The 14,041-nt window shown below is 39.9% G+C and overlaps 1 pseudogene; it reads right to left on the bottom strand.

The window, feature by feature from the left end:
* Positions 1 to 65: 65 nt before the first annotated feature.
* Positions 66 to 11,394, bottom strand: LOC113073964 (zinc finger protein 40-like; annotated as a pseudogene).
* Between the last annotated feature and the right edge of the window lie 2,647 nt (positions 11,395 to 14,041).

The raw sequence follows: 14,041 nt of genomic DNA, 5'->3' as shown, positions 1-14,041 counted from the left end.
TATGGCATTGCCATTGATGAGCACACACTGATAGCAACAAAATAGCCAGGGACAATCCACATTTAACAGATAATGCTATTATAAGTAAGCCTATTAATTGCAGGTTGATTCTGTTATTGAAAAAAATAATATGTAATGGTGTAAACAAAACTATAGTTTCTGCCATCTAAAGTTGGTTGGTTATTCATTGCCTCATCAGATAAACTCCGATTATTCAGTGTCTGGTTAAGTGTAATATTTCTGAAAACACATAAGTGACTTCTACCTGAGTCTTCTGGGTCCTGGTCCTCAATAAACCCACAGAAACTCCCATTTCTATGCACTTCTTGCTGTGGGCTTTGGACTTCATATGCTTGGTTAGGTTCCCTGTGTGGAATAAGGGAACAAAGAGGTCACTCAGGTGGGAGGCGGATGCAGGCATGGGAGTGGTTACATAAGCATGACATATTCCTAAGCACTAGCTCTATGTAATGGGTGAGTAACTGATAAAGAAGTTCTTAAAGGAACGTGGGCTGGACTGACACTGTGTGCTGTACTGCAGTGTGGGAAGTTCAACTGTGATGAATCATACAGGCTTTTTTTAGAGGACAGGCACAGTCTGAAAAAAACACTTTGTACAGAAGCAATTTCCAACACATCCCTAAGAATTATCTAAATTACCTAACTGTTCTCAAATTCTGACACATTTCATTTACAAAATGAAACTGCATTTCATTTAGAAAATGAAACAAATTAATATGTTTAAATTTGTCCTTATGCAAGTGTATGACTTGGCCATTTACGATGGAAGACAAAAACCAGAGGTGCTTTTTGGATTACATTTTTATCTGCATTAAAAAAATTAAATTATTTTATTTTAATCCTGTTTAATATATGTAACCTTTTTATAAAGTCTGCTTATTATTTGTAATGGTCAAAAATAACTTTTCAAATAATAATCAATTGAGTAAGAAAATAAATTTAAGCATCAAAGCTTTCAAATCAGTGTTTGGGACTAAACCCACCTTTGGTCTTGAAAGAGAAGTTGCAGTGTGTACAATGAAATGGACGGATGTCCGAATGTGTACGGATGTGTTTCCGCAGCATGCTAGGTTTCTTGCAGCGGATTCCACATTCCTCACATATGTATTTTCCTCTTCCACGGCCCCTAACGTATACATACTCCTCATTCGACTTGTAACTGAAAATATACCACAAATTGCACATTAAAACACAATTTCCTGTTATGTAATTGGGAAGTGGGATAAGATAAATGCTAAGATTTACAAACCCTCCATCAAAGATCTTCACTCGTTGGGTTCAGATTTAGAAGAGTCTCTGTCCGACTCTGTTTGATTAATTAGTCGAGTCTCTGGTTTTGTTTTTCCACTATTCTCAGCTGGCACAGATCTCTGCTGAATCAAAACCTGAAACAATACAAAATACAATAATAATTTGTCAATCATGCATGTACCATAACAAATGTATTTAAAATGTAAAATAGCAAACAGTATGTTCAAGCTAACTGTTAAAGCAAACTCGGTCAATGAAAATGTTCATACTATTGGCAAGATGTCCTTCAGCTTCCCAGAGTAGGTCAAAATGTCAGATTTCAAAGTTGTTGTTTTTGCTTGGGTGTAGTGTATTTTCTTGGATGTCTGTTTGGAGTCAAACAAGGACATGACCACTTTTGTGGGAAGCCCCAGTGGATTGGGATTGTTGGGGTTTACTACCCATGCAGAGTAGGCAGAGATCCTCTGGTCTGCCTGTTGAATGTGGAGGGTTTCCTTTTCATGAGAAAACACCAGGTGAAGGTTGTAGCTGTTTTGAGACTAGGGAAAGACAGGCGATGACTGTCTCTGGTGTTGACAACAGACACAGAAGAAGCTAACTTCACTTGTCCCTGAAATGTTGGAGGCCTTAGAGGAGACTTGGATGGAACCCAACGCTGCTCCTCAGTTTTCTCTTGTGGCTTCAGAATGGAATTCTCTGGCATGGCATAGCTTTGAACTCTGGAAGAAAAACTTGTAGCAGTTGTTGTGGAAGGTGTTCTGCTCTCCATCTCGTGTTTACTTAACTCAGTTGTTGTTTGGGATACTGATGTCTGGGTGTTCTTGTCAGCTTCTGTCGTCTCTGGCAATTGTTCTGGGGCATCAGTCTCAATTGGGCTGTCCACTGGCTCTGTGGTGCAAACCTGTCTAACCAGCATTAACTTCCTCTGCCTGGTCATTTCTGACATCTTGGAGTTCAGGTAGTTTAGAGATCTACCATCAGTGAGACATGCAACTCCGTGTTCATCTTTAGCCCGTTTTTGTGTCTTTTCCATAGCAATGTCCAGGCTGTTGGCAGGGGAGAGCATACGCTTGCTTGAGGCAGTAGACTCTTGGGGGCATAAATTTGCAGATGCCAGTTTTTGTGTACAATGCAGTGGAACCAAGAGACAGGGATGCTTTGCTCAGTGGATTTGGTTTTGGTCAGTAGATTTCAAGTTGGTTTTCATCGGTATAGCAACAGACCCAGGTTGCCTATGAGCTTGAATTTCTGGTCTAATATTTGAATCACTGTTCACAACATGTTACCGTAGGGAAGCTGACCTTGGAAACCACAGAAGAAGGTGCTAGGTGTGCTCATGAGTAATTAGAATCTGTGTACAGGTTTGTAGATACTGGGGTGATACGAGATGCTGGATCAACTTGCAAACCAGTAGGGCAGTACAATTGGGGGCTTATTGATTGCAGCCTGATAACCTGATTGTGCTACATAGACATTTTGCATTCCATCATTTGACTGAGAGACTTTAATTTCATTAGCAATTGTATAGTTATCACTGGCAAAGTGATCTGTGGGCCTTGTACACCTGCTAAATATGTCTGGCCTGTTTTAGTACAGGGCAATTCATTTGGTATTTAGGTATAAAGCTCTTCTTATTTTTTTCATCAAAGCTCTTCTGAGCGTCTGTCTGGACCAGCCACCATTTGGACCAGAGGTTGCACACGCATCCCAAACCCTTGAGGTCTGATGCCATGGATGTGGAAGACCATGAACTTGGGTTTGTTGTTGGGTTTGGCTTCCAAGGTTGATGCTTTGAACCACTTGCTCATTTTTCAGTAACAGGGCATCTCCAGAATGTAGAACATAAGATTTAACAAGTGCAGATGTGTTCAGATTTATTGATCTAGGTTGGGGACCCAGAGCATTCATTAGTGAATGGGACTCTTTGGATGGGGGGAGTCTGTTTACCTGGTAATTGGGGGTCTGGTGCAATCTTTAAGGACATTTGACGTACCAGAGGCCCCCTTCTTCGTTCAATGAGAGGCACCAGGGTAGTTAGAGGACTTTGTGTAATTTTTGGCAGGGCAGTCTGAATAGGTGACAAAGGCCTGCTGGGTGACATGCTGCTGCAATCAAAGGATTTGCTACGGTAGTCACAAGCAATTTCCAATGATGACTGAGTGGAGCTGATTTGTTCTGAGGTAGCGCGTCTCATCATGCCTGGCACCCCAAGAGTGTTGTTTGCTACAGGGATCCCTTGAGCTTCTGGTGGCTTCCCAACACTGTCAGACCTGGATGGGCTGTCAGATCTTGGTGGATCATCTCTGTCAAAAGAGGCTGAAATACTAGAGCACCTTGACAAGCTACTATCTCTACTGAGGCTATGAGAGAGACTAGACTCAAAGCTGGATTCACCAGAAGAGTGTTCCATTTGAGCAAGTCTTATGCGCTTTTTTCTTTGGGGGGAGTTTTTCTGTTGGTAGTTTAGACAGGCTCTCACTCCTCTGAGGCCAGTTGAATGTTTCTGTTGGTTTCTCTGTTGATTCTAGAACTGGAGTTTCATGATCTCTGTCTGTTCCTCTGTTACTAAGATTTCAGGAACTTGAATGTGTTCTGCCGCACAAGCCTTGATTGCTGTGCAGGTGTGCCATCACTACAAATGGTAGAGTTTTGCTTACCATGAGGTTCCATTGCTTGGCTTGCACATTTAGGTGTAGACATTCTGTCATGGTAACTTTGTGAAGATAAACCCACTGCCAGCCTCTGTATGACATTTTACTGTGCTCTTAACCTCCTTTTCCACATGATCAACTGGAGATGACCTGTCAATGGACTCAGATGTTTCAAAAGAATTTGGACGGCTGAGGGAGTTGGTATGTCGAATGACTGAAGTTCCACTTCCTTGCCTCTGGAGGTCTGCTCTCTCTTTATTTGATGTGCTGACCTGTGCTTCTCTTATTGGAGATAGCCTTGACTCTTGTGGTTCTGAAACTCTGCCAATGATTTGTATTTGTCCTAAAATAGCAGTGTTACTTAAGGACTGGGTATGTTGAGAATAGGGTTGCCCTATTAAACATGTAGAGGTTTGGCAGGAGTCAAAACTTCTTGAGCATGGAGGAGTGGTCTCAGTTGGAGACTGGTCATCGTCATCTCCAACACTTTTAATTTTCCTTCTTTTTCTTACTGTGAGTGGTTGCTCTACAATGCCGGTAATTACTGCATTTCTGTTTAAAAGGGGCTGCTGAGTTCCACGTCCAAAAACTTCTGTGTCAATCTCTCTGGCATGCATAGGCTTGTTTTTTGGACCATGCAGTTCAGAACAATAAAACTTCTTGTGATTTTCAAAATTTTCCAGTTTTCTGTAACGGTTGCGACAAGTCTCACATTCATACATTGACCCTTTGTTTTGCTGGGGTTTTCGGTTTCTTTCTGTTGCATGCTCAAAAGACTTACTTCGTAGTTCATGTGTAACACTTGGTCCATGATGGCTCTCATCCATGGAATGGACAGAGATAAGAACGTGACCATCATTTGTGGACCAAATCCTCAACTGCTATCTGTCTCACTAGTGTACGTGGATGTACAGCAGGATTGGGAGTAGAGGGAGCTGAAGAGAACACATCATCATTTAGTGAACTAATCTTGTCATCAAATGAATGACAGATCCTAAGTGGGTGAGGCTGAGGTGTTACATTGGGGAAGAGAGCTGACTGACCAGGTGTTGTAGGCATCGAATTACTTCTTGTAATTGGTAAACAGTCAATAACTGGATACTGAGGTGGTACAGAAAGAAGGAATACTGGCTTGGATTTGTCTGTCGGAGTGAATGGAGATTTTGGTATGTCTGAGTTGGAACTAGATCTTCTTACCGGTGGTTTTAAATCAAATTGAAAGGAGTCTTTAAATATGTAGGATTTAGGGGAGTCAATGCTTCCCCTTCTTGAAAGGGAAGTCCGTCTGGGTTTGACACTGTCTAATTGTTTGTCATCCACAACAGCCTCATTGTCTGAGATCAGCTTTGAGATACGCTCCTCAAGAGACAGAGCTTTGGTTTCTAATGGAGGACGCATTTGTCCTGAAGAAACTCGAGGCCTTTCGACAGGTGCTACATGCATGACAGTTGCCACAACTGAGGAAGGGAGAACTTGTGCTTTTGTAATGTCATTTTCTGCTGGTGGAGTTATCTTAACAAAAGGACTTGGCGGACTCATTGCTTGATCTGCACTCTCAGAACGTGAAAAGTAGCCAGAGTCCGTGCTTCCAAGACTCCGAGGACTTAGCAGACACTTGCCTTGTGATTGTTGAGAGTAATCAGTTGCTTGTTGTCTTTGTAGCTGGGCATGGCTGCCTCCTAGTGGTGATTTACAATGCTGATCTTCATCTTCACTAACTGAATCTTGTAGAGGACTTGTGCAATCCACTTCTTTCAGTGAAGAAAGAACCATTACATTGGACCGTATGTTTGCTGTGTGGAAATCCCGTTGCCTCTGGGCTGTGGCATGTTCAGGTGTCAAATCTGTAACTCTTGGGCTGTCTGCACGCAAAGGCGAAACATTTGCAGGGTGAACAACCACTTTAGGGAGAGCAGCAGTGACCTTTGGCTCACAACCTCTCTGAGTAACCAGTGGTTTCAGAGTTTCAAACACCAGTGAATGCTCTGATTCTCCTTGGCTTGGTACCATGCCTGCACTCAGCAGACTGCTCTCAGACAATACTGTTAGGCTGCTTTGTGAAGAATCCAGGTCTAAGTCAGCTGCACTACCTTCCTCATCACTGTCCCCACTTTCCTCCACATCAGAATGTGTTGGCAGGCCTTTGTCCGATTCTTGAGAGAGGGATCCACTTCTGGAGTCTTTTATCAGACCCAGTTTGATGGCATGTGCATGAGATTTCTTATGCTTGTATAAGTTACTCTTTGTCTTAAATGAAAAACCACATGTCACACATGGGTAAGGTCTCTCTCCTGTGTGGGACCGTATGTGTTTTAGAAGCACACTTGGTTTAGCACAAGCCCTTTTACAATATTCACAGACATACTTCCCTTGTTTTTTGGTTTTTTGATCTTTTGCAGAGATGTCAGATACCTGGCTTGCACTGAAGTTGACCACATTTGTCATCTGAACAGGGTTGAAACCTGGTGTGACAGGGACTTGAATGGAGTTGGGTACTGTGGCTGACAAAGATTGGCATGTTTGAACAACAGGGGGCTGGCTCTGAGGGAAGCCACCTGATCCAAATGGAACAGGTGCATGTGACAATGTAAGTGAAGGACCCACACTATAGCTTTTCTGGAATCCTGGTTTGTCCTGCTGACGATTTCCTGACATGTTCACATACTGTTGTGTTGTGTGTTGCCCTGGAGATGCCACACTGCTGTAGAACTGTTTGGCTGCGTTGATTGGTGGCACAAATGAGGGTTGTGACTGGACATTGAAATTTACAGCAGGCATAGTCACGGCATAGTCTGAATAAGTGACAGGAATGGAAACTGATTTTCCAAGATGACCTATTGGACTGATGTTCTTTCTTTCTGTCAGTGTATTGAAATCTGGCTCCATAGCCTTGAGCAGTACCTCAAGGGGAGCACTTGTGTGAGAGGGAGATGTGTTTTTGTTGTTGCCGTTGCCACAGAAGCCTTCTGCCTGCAAAGGTCCTGTAGCACAAAGTTCCTCTGCAGCACTTTTGTGACTGAGAGCCTGTGGCTCTAAGGTTGAGGACTCCTTGTGCTCTTCTTTTACTGCTCTAGATGTGGATGCATCCTGTGGTGCATCTTCAGCATCTTGAGGTTCAGGCAATCCATGCGATGGACTGCTTGAAAAAGAAGAGGAGGGTGTGGCTTCCTTGGATGAAGAAGAGATGTTTGGAGAAATTGATTTTTTGGTCTGTGATTGCTTTTTGACGGGAGATTTTGGTATTCTCTTTAGCTGGTTTTGTGCCACAACTTTCTTCCTCTTCAATCCTTTGATGCTTTCAGAGTTTCTGGCAGTACTTTCTTTTGTGTCTGTATGGGAAAAAATAAAGAACATTTTTAATGAATAATCCAAAAACTTTCAACATTTATTATGTCCAATACCTTTTGTGATTTTCTTTTTCCAGATCAATATCAATTAAGTATTACATATAATTATTTAAAAACATAATTTTTTATGACCAACCACAAGATTACTCAACAACAACAACAAAAAAATCCCTATTGTTACACACAACTGATCAAAAAGATTTTTAAAGGTTAAATACACATTTTTGAATAATGTTTAAACTTAATTAAATTACATGCAGTTTTTAAATGTTGAAAACGTAGAATTCTTGATTACATTATTCTTACCCATTTTTATTTTAACAAGAATGTTAACTGAATCAACTGACAACTGGCATCTGAGCAATCATTGACATATTACAGTAAATACATGATGTTTTATTTTTGACAGTGCAATTCAGTGTGTAGTGCACAATAACAAAGAATGTATATCTCAGACATAAAGCACAGAAAAAGCCTAAAAACCTAAAAATGTAACAAATCTAAATTAGTGTGCTCGACTACAGATTGTACAAATTGCCTATGCATTTCCCTAACAATCTTCAAAACAAACACGTCTGTTATTTTCTGCTTTCATTCCCTCCCTTTAGCAGAAAACCTTTCATCCTGCAAAGTTCATAAGCAAAACAAAATCAAACCATATACTGCAATTTCTACAACACCTAAACATCAAAATTAACTTCACAAATGACCCAAAATTCAGACAAAAAGAAAATTCAGACAAGTCATCAACAGCAAAAATCTTACTAATATCAGACAAACCAAAACATACCTAAGCAACGGATTTTGATGAATTGTAGTGTGGACGAAGCAAATCAAGCAAATCAAAATAAAATAATCCTCTTCTTTGCAAGCCCAGTTCACTATAAGCTTCACCAGTGCTTCTGACAGCTAGCACATAGACAAGACTGTTGGAATCTAGAAGATCTCCTGAGCTGCTACTGAGGCCCACGCATCATTATGTACAAAACCCACTCTCTGTTTCTCAACCCTCTGTCACCATCCCTCTCTCGCTCTCTCTCTCCAAACCCTCCCTTCAACTTGCTCTCCTACATCTCATTCAATACTGCAATTGTGTTAGTTAGGATGAGCCTTACCTTGTTCTATTCTTTTACAAGCTCTCAGTCAATTGGCAGAGAAAAACAATAAGAAATAATTTGCGTGTAGGTGTTCATGTGGATAAATAAACTTGTGTGAATTAATTAAATCTTTCCCTGGATAAAATGCAGTCCAGATACTCTGAGCAGTAAGACCTGAGCAGCTACGTCAACATCAGGCAGAAAACAAATTGCTCTTAATTTGGAAAAGGAAACATGGCAAAGTGCATACACAACTGAATCTTGTTCACAATTACTCATCATTGGGCAGGGTTTACCACATTTGCCATGTTTGGACTCACTGTGGTCTTTAAGTTATACTGAGGCTCTTTGTGTGCCTGATGCCAAGCAGTTACAAAACAAGTAACCAAGCCTGAACATCTGTGGCAACCCTGCACTTATTAGGGTTTCCCTTCTTTACTTTGCTTGGCATGGTTGGTGGAGAGAAGTGGTTAGTATTAGAACAACAAAGTCATAATTTCCTGGATGCCTTAGGAATTCCCCAGAAATAAAAAAAAACCTGTTAGGATTTCATGAACACTTCAATCTAACTTTAATTCTCTTTGTAACCTTAGCAAGTCAGTGATCAACAGACAAACTTCCTTACGTTTCTTGAGAATGTAGAAAGAGGATGTGAGGACATCCACAAACTCTGAGCTAATTAACGCCTTTAACAGATTCAGGATTAACATGGAGATGGGCTGGTGACATCACTGGCCTGCTGTATTTTGAGAAGTTGTTTACACGTTTCTTAAACCAGTTGCATTCTGGTGTGATCTATCCCGACAGGAGCACTAAAAAAAACAGAGCCAGAATAAACTGAACATATGCTAAATTAATCCTTCATGCAACCATTGTAGATGAATATGGTCATACTATTGTATTATGGTAACAAATGATTACATTTATTTAAATTGTACAAGGTGCTTCAAATGTTTCAACAGCAGTATCATAGGGCCATGTTCTCATATAAACAAATACTGCGACACCTTATTCAGAGTTTTTCTTTGCTTTTACATAATCTATAACATCCTCCCATTCTAACCTATTATGCAACATCTATGCTGTTTTTCCATGTATGAAATGTGGCTTTTAAATGGCTGCTACTTTTTTGGCTGCTACTTTTTTTTTCTTTTTTCTTTTTTGATTAAGCCAAAGATGTAAAGTGTGGCAAGTTCATTTACTGAGTGCAAGTGCAGCAGAGCTAAATGCGGTGGCCACAGGTGAAGGCTAACAGGGGTGCTGTAACTCCTGGAAACCCCCAGAACATCCAATGCACCTTCAAAAGCAGTACACGTTTTCAGACCAGAGAACCTGGTCACAGATACAGTCTAGTACAAGCAAATGCCATTTGCTCTGGGAAGCTGAATGAAGGTATGTTTGAAACAATTTCTCAGAATTTGCCCTGGATTCAACACAGAAAATCTTCTGCCTTGCATTGTGAAATGAACAACGTGAACAAAGAAACTATTCCCCTTTAAAGCCATAGAAGTTCTCGTACCTCTCTGGGATGAAGGAGGAGGAGGAGAGAGAAGCTTCCTGTTGATGCTGCATTTGAAAGGAACAGTTAAAAAATATTGTTTTATATAATGAATCATACCTTTATGTGAAGCTTTGGGCTCTTTGAGCTCCTTCTGTGCCTCCTCTATTTTATCTGAAACAGAAAAACAAAGAGATTTTCATTTTAGCCAAATCCAATAGTGAAAAATAGCATTAAGTATAAATGATGGCACAGTTCTGGGACACAGTGATGTAGCATTTCAAAATACAGCTTTAAAAACAAAGAACATCAAAGTGTGTCAAATATGGCAGAATAAATTTGTTAATATATTATCAATACTAGATATATTTCAAGACTTAAATTTTACAACAGTAAATCTTTAATATAATATAATATAATATAATATAATATAATATAATATAATATAATATAATGTAATATAATATAATATAATAGTAATGGCATACATTTCAAATTTTTTTTATGGCTCTGTGTGTGTGGGAGGGATATGCACACTGAGAATATACAATATTAGAATGCAATTTATTATTATTATTATATAAGAGCAGCCAGGATTTTGTGTGTTTGTATGTACTGTATGCGTGTACATGTGCTCTAAAATATGGGGAATGAGAAGCAATCATCTCCTTTCACTACCTTCACACACACATACACATCTGCCCACTGCATACACAAATACAAAAAAGCATTGAAAAGCAGAAGAGATTGGTTTGGTATGTTTCAACCACAAAACCCCATTACAAGGCATGAGCAAACACTAGTTTGCTTTAAAAACAATGCCCCACTGTGAAGCAAGAACCAAAGCAGTTTCGGAAAGCGTCCTCTCTTGCTGTTTGGAAAAATGGTGTGGCCACTAAAACACTACCGGACACTTTTACGGGAAAGACTCTCTTCACTGCAAGCAAAACAGGGTGGAGTTGTGAGGGGGTGCCCAGTGACTGAGGTCACAGTGTGTTTTGTCACGATGAGTGTTCTGAAGGCAGACCCTTGATTAACTCTCCCACCCTTTTTTTCTCTCTGCAAACTCAATTTGTTATATAACCAAATAAATGTATACATAACCCAATTTTTGCAAATCTTTCCCTTCAACCCACATCCAGCATCACTCACCACTCAAGCCCTGGTGAAAACAAACTGATTTTTGTCCAAGTAATCCAAAAACAACTTTGAATTTCCAAGGTTAGCTTGATCGGTGTGTCCATGAGAGCCTGAACTTGCTCTGGAGGGCTTATCTAAACCCTAAGAATGGAAACTCCTCTCATTCCCACTCTTTCCTCTTCCATTGCATCACATCACTCCTCACTTGTTCTCTAACCACTTCACTGCTTCAAGCATCACTGTATGTCATTCATCACCAATTATAACACCATCACATTCTGCACCAGCATCTGGGGGATTTCTAGATGCTGAGTCACCACATATGTTTAAGGGCATGAACCGCTTGGTCTAACCACACATCCAGATTTACCGGTCTTATCCTCAATCATTTGGAGCAAACATCATATATGCGGCAGTAAATTAGGGATCTTATAACAATGTTACTTAATGTACCGCAAATAGGATATCTTCCGTCCATCCCTATCCCAGAATTCCTTGGACGAGATGGAGTTCGAGAACGGAGATGGAAAAACTTTAAGCCTGTCAATCAGAAAAAAATTAAATATTCTGGTTGAAGCAAAAGAGGGTGGTTGCAGGTGTTTCTTCCTTAACTTCCTTAAGTAAATGCAATGTGGCCTCAAACACACAAGCATTGTAGAGTTTCTTTGCATACGGTAGGAAAATCATTACCAATGATAATTACGCTTGGTTTCAACTTCTACAAACCAGGAAAACTTTCCAGTGACAAGTAATTTGTGTGTTCACAATTAAAAAAAAAGTAAATGTTGCATGACACATCATGATCACAGCCAATAAGAATTTTGTGGTGTTTTAAAGCAAAGTGGAGTGAGATTTTGGACCAATGAGGTTTCACTGTGGGCAGGGCTACACAACAATACCAAAATTGTTACCAAGCAATGTACAAAATTACAGTCTGATGACCTGACAGGAAAGAAACTTCGTGACAAAATTAAGAGTGAAAGAAGAACAGAAACAGAAAATCAGAAAGTTGCTAGTCATGAACCCAATGCAAAGAATCTCCTCTAGAGATTTTCCCTTCCTCTTTTCCACTCTTATAGTGTTCTTAGCAGATCATAGCATATTTGTAAGATGTGTTGGATCAACTGTAAAGTTTTGTGAGGAACTTCCTGGGCTGTAGACGATTTGCAATCAAATGAAATGACATCCAACTATTACTGAATGAATAACGGCCAAACCACAGTATATGGACAGCAGTTGGTCCACTTTCAGTTCTTCTCCATATCTTTTTCTCTTCATTCATCATTCTCTCCCACACACCTTCTTTCCCCCAACACACAAGATTTTCCTTCCAAATTACACCAACTCCAAACCTCAGATTCAGTGGAACACTCAGCGAGGAGATTTGGAAAACAGAGCTGCTGCACAAGGGTGACAAATGAGGACAATAAAACAGGCTGAAATTTACACTCGTTAATGCAGCCATGAAAACAAGGAGTTCTGAAATGTCTTTCTTCCTTGAATGAACGCTTATTGATCATCTCGATTGGCCCGGGAGACTTCATTAGATGTTAGTGTATGTGCACTAACGACATAGAGGCTAATGGAAATATAATGTGATCAGAGCTCTGGTTTTAATGGCCGTGGCAGCATGAGCAGCATGTGGGTATAAATATCAGTACATGAGTGGGTAGTGCTTTTTTCACATAAACAAATTTAAATGGGAGCTGGACTGAGTGTACCTGTCCTAAAGAGCAGGGTTGTTAGAAAAAATAGTCTCAGTCTCAGACTGTTCATTGGCCTTCTGACGCATAATGCAACAAAAATGCCAAGAGCTGGCAAAATCAGATCTGTCCCAATCTGATTGGGTGGAAAGAGAAAGAGAAGGAGAAAGAAGACACCTTTTTTTTCAATACTAATTATACACATACATATAGGCTATAAATATGTAGCAAACAGGATACACAGGACTCAAGACAAAAAACAAAAACAGACTCAACAGTTTACAACATCCAGCTCTTCAGTGTGTAACATGCAAATCATTAGAGGCCACAGTATAACAGTATATAATGCTCTCAGTTTTCCACACCACGTGTTTTGACAAATAACAGAGTAAGTGTCAAAAGTATTAAGTAATTTATCTGATAGTGTAGGTCATGTTATGGCATACAGAGGTTTAGTGCCTGTAAACCAGCCTGTCTCACACACTTAACACACACTAAAGAAAAATAAAAAACAGGCCACAATCTAATACTAGGGAATCTAATTTAGGGAACAGTGGATCACTAAATCAGAGTGAAATGTCCAAACACTCGACAGAATTTGTACGTCTACCCCAGATCTGATTAAATCAGAGAGCATCTCTGATTTTATATCAATCTGTGGGAATCACATGACTAAAGCATCTTATGCAACCTATATTTCTCCTGTCACGCATGCAGTAACACACCACCACATCCACGAAAACACAAAAAGAACAAAAGAACCACGCTGTTCAGAAGGAAATATCTGCAAGAATGTAGTGAAGTTAGCACTTCCTTTGCACGTCTTTTATCTTGCCACTTGGCACACACATAAATACTTCTTATTTAGAAACTAATATAAAAACATGCATGTACTCGACACACACACTTCTGTGGAATTCACGCCAGGATTTCCCCGAATCCAGCAATCCCATGCTGTTCCGCTGGGAGAAATGGAGAAAAAACCTCAGATAATTGCTCAAGGGTTTCCACACATAACCAAACTTGGATCAATTTTGCAGCGGGACAGTTAAGCATATCAAAACTACTTGTTTCAAAACTACACTTGGAAAATGCTTTGGATTACCTGCACAGTGACCTCTTTCTCTCTTGCAACATTTAAAAAGGGATATCACGATTTAATGATTTTGTTTTCAGCAATGATGCATTAAATTGATCCAAAGTGACATCAAGGAAATATATATAAATGTTAAAAAACATTTCTATTTCAAATAAAAGCTTTCCTTTGAGCAATTCATACATTTATTTACATTTAAAAATATACTAAAATATAATTAAATTGCCATAACATTTC

The sequence above is a fragment of the Carassius auratus genome, unplaced genomic scaffold, assembly GCF_003368295.1.
Source record: "Carassius auratus strain Wakin unplaced genomic scaffold, ASM336829v1 scaf_tig00013276, whole genome shotgun sequence".
Lineage (NCBI taxonomy): Eukaryota > Metazoa > Chordata > Actinopteri > Cypriniformes > Cyprinidae > Carassius > Carassius auratus.
This window is presented reverse-complemented; position numbering and strand designations above follow the sequence as displayed.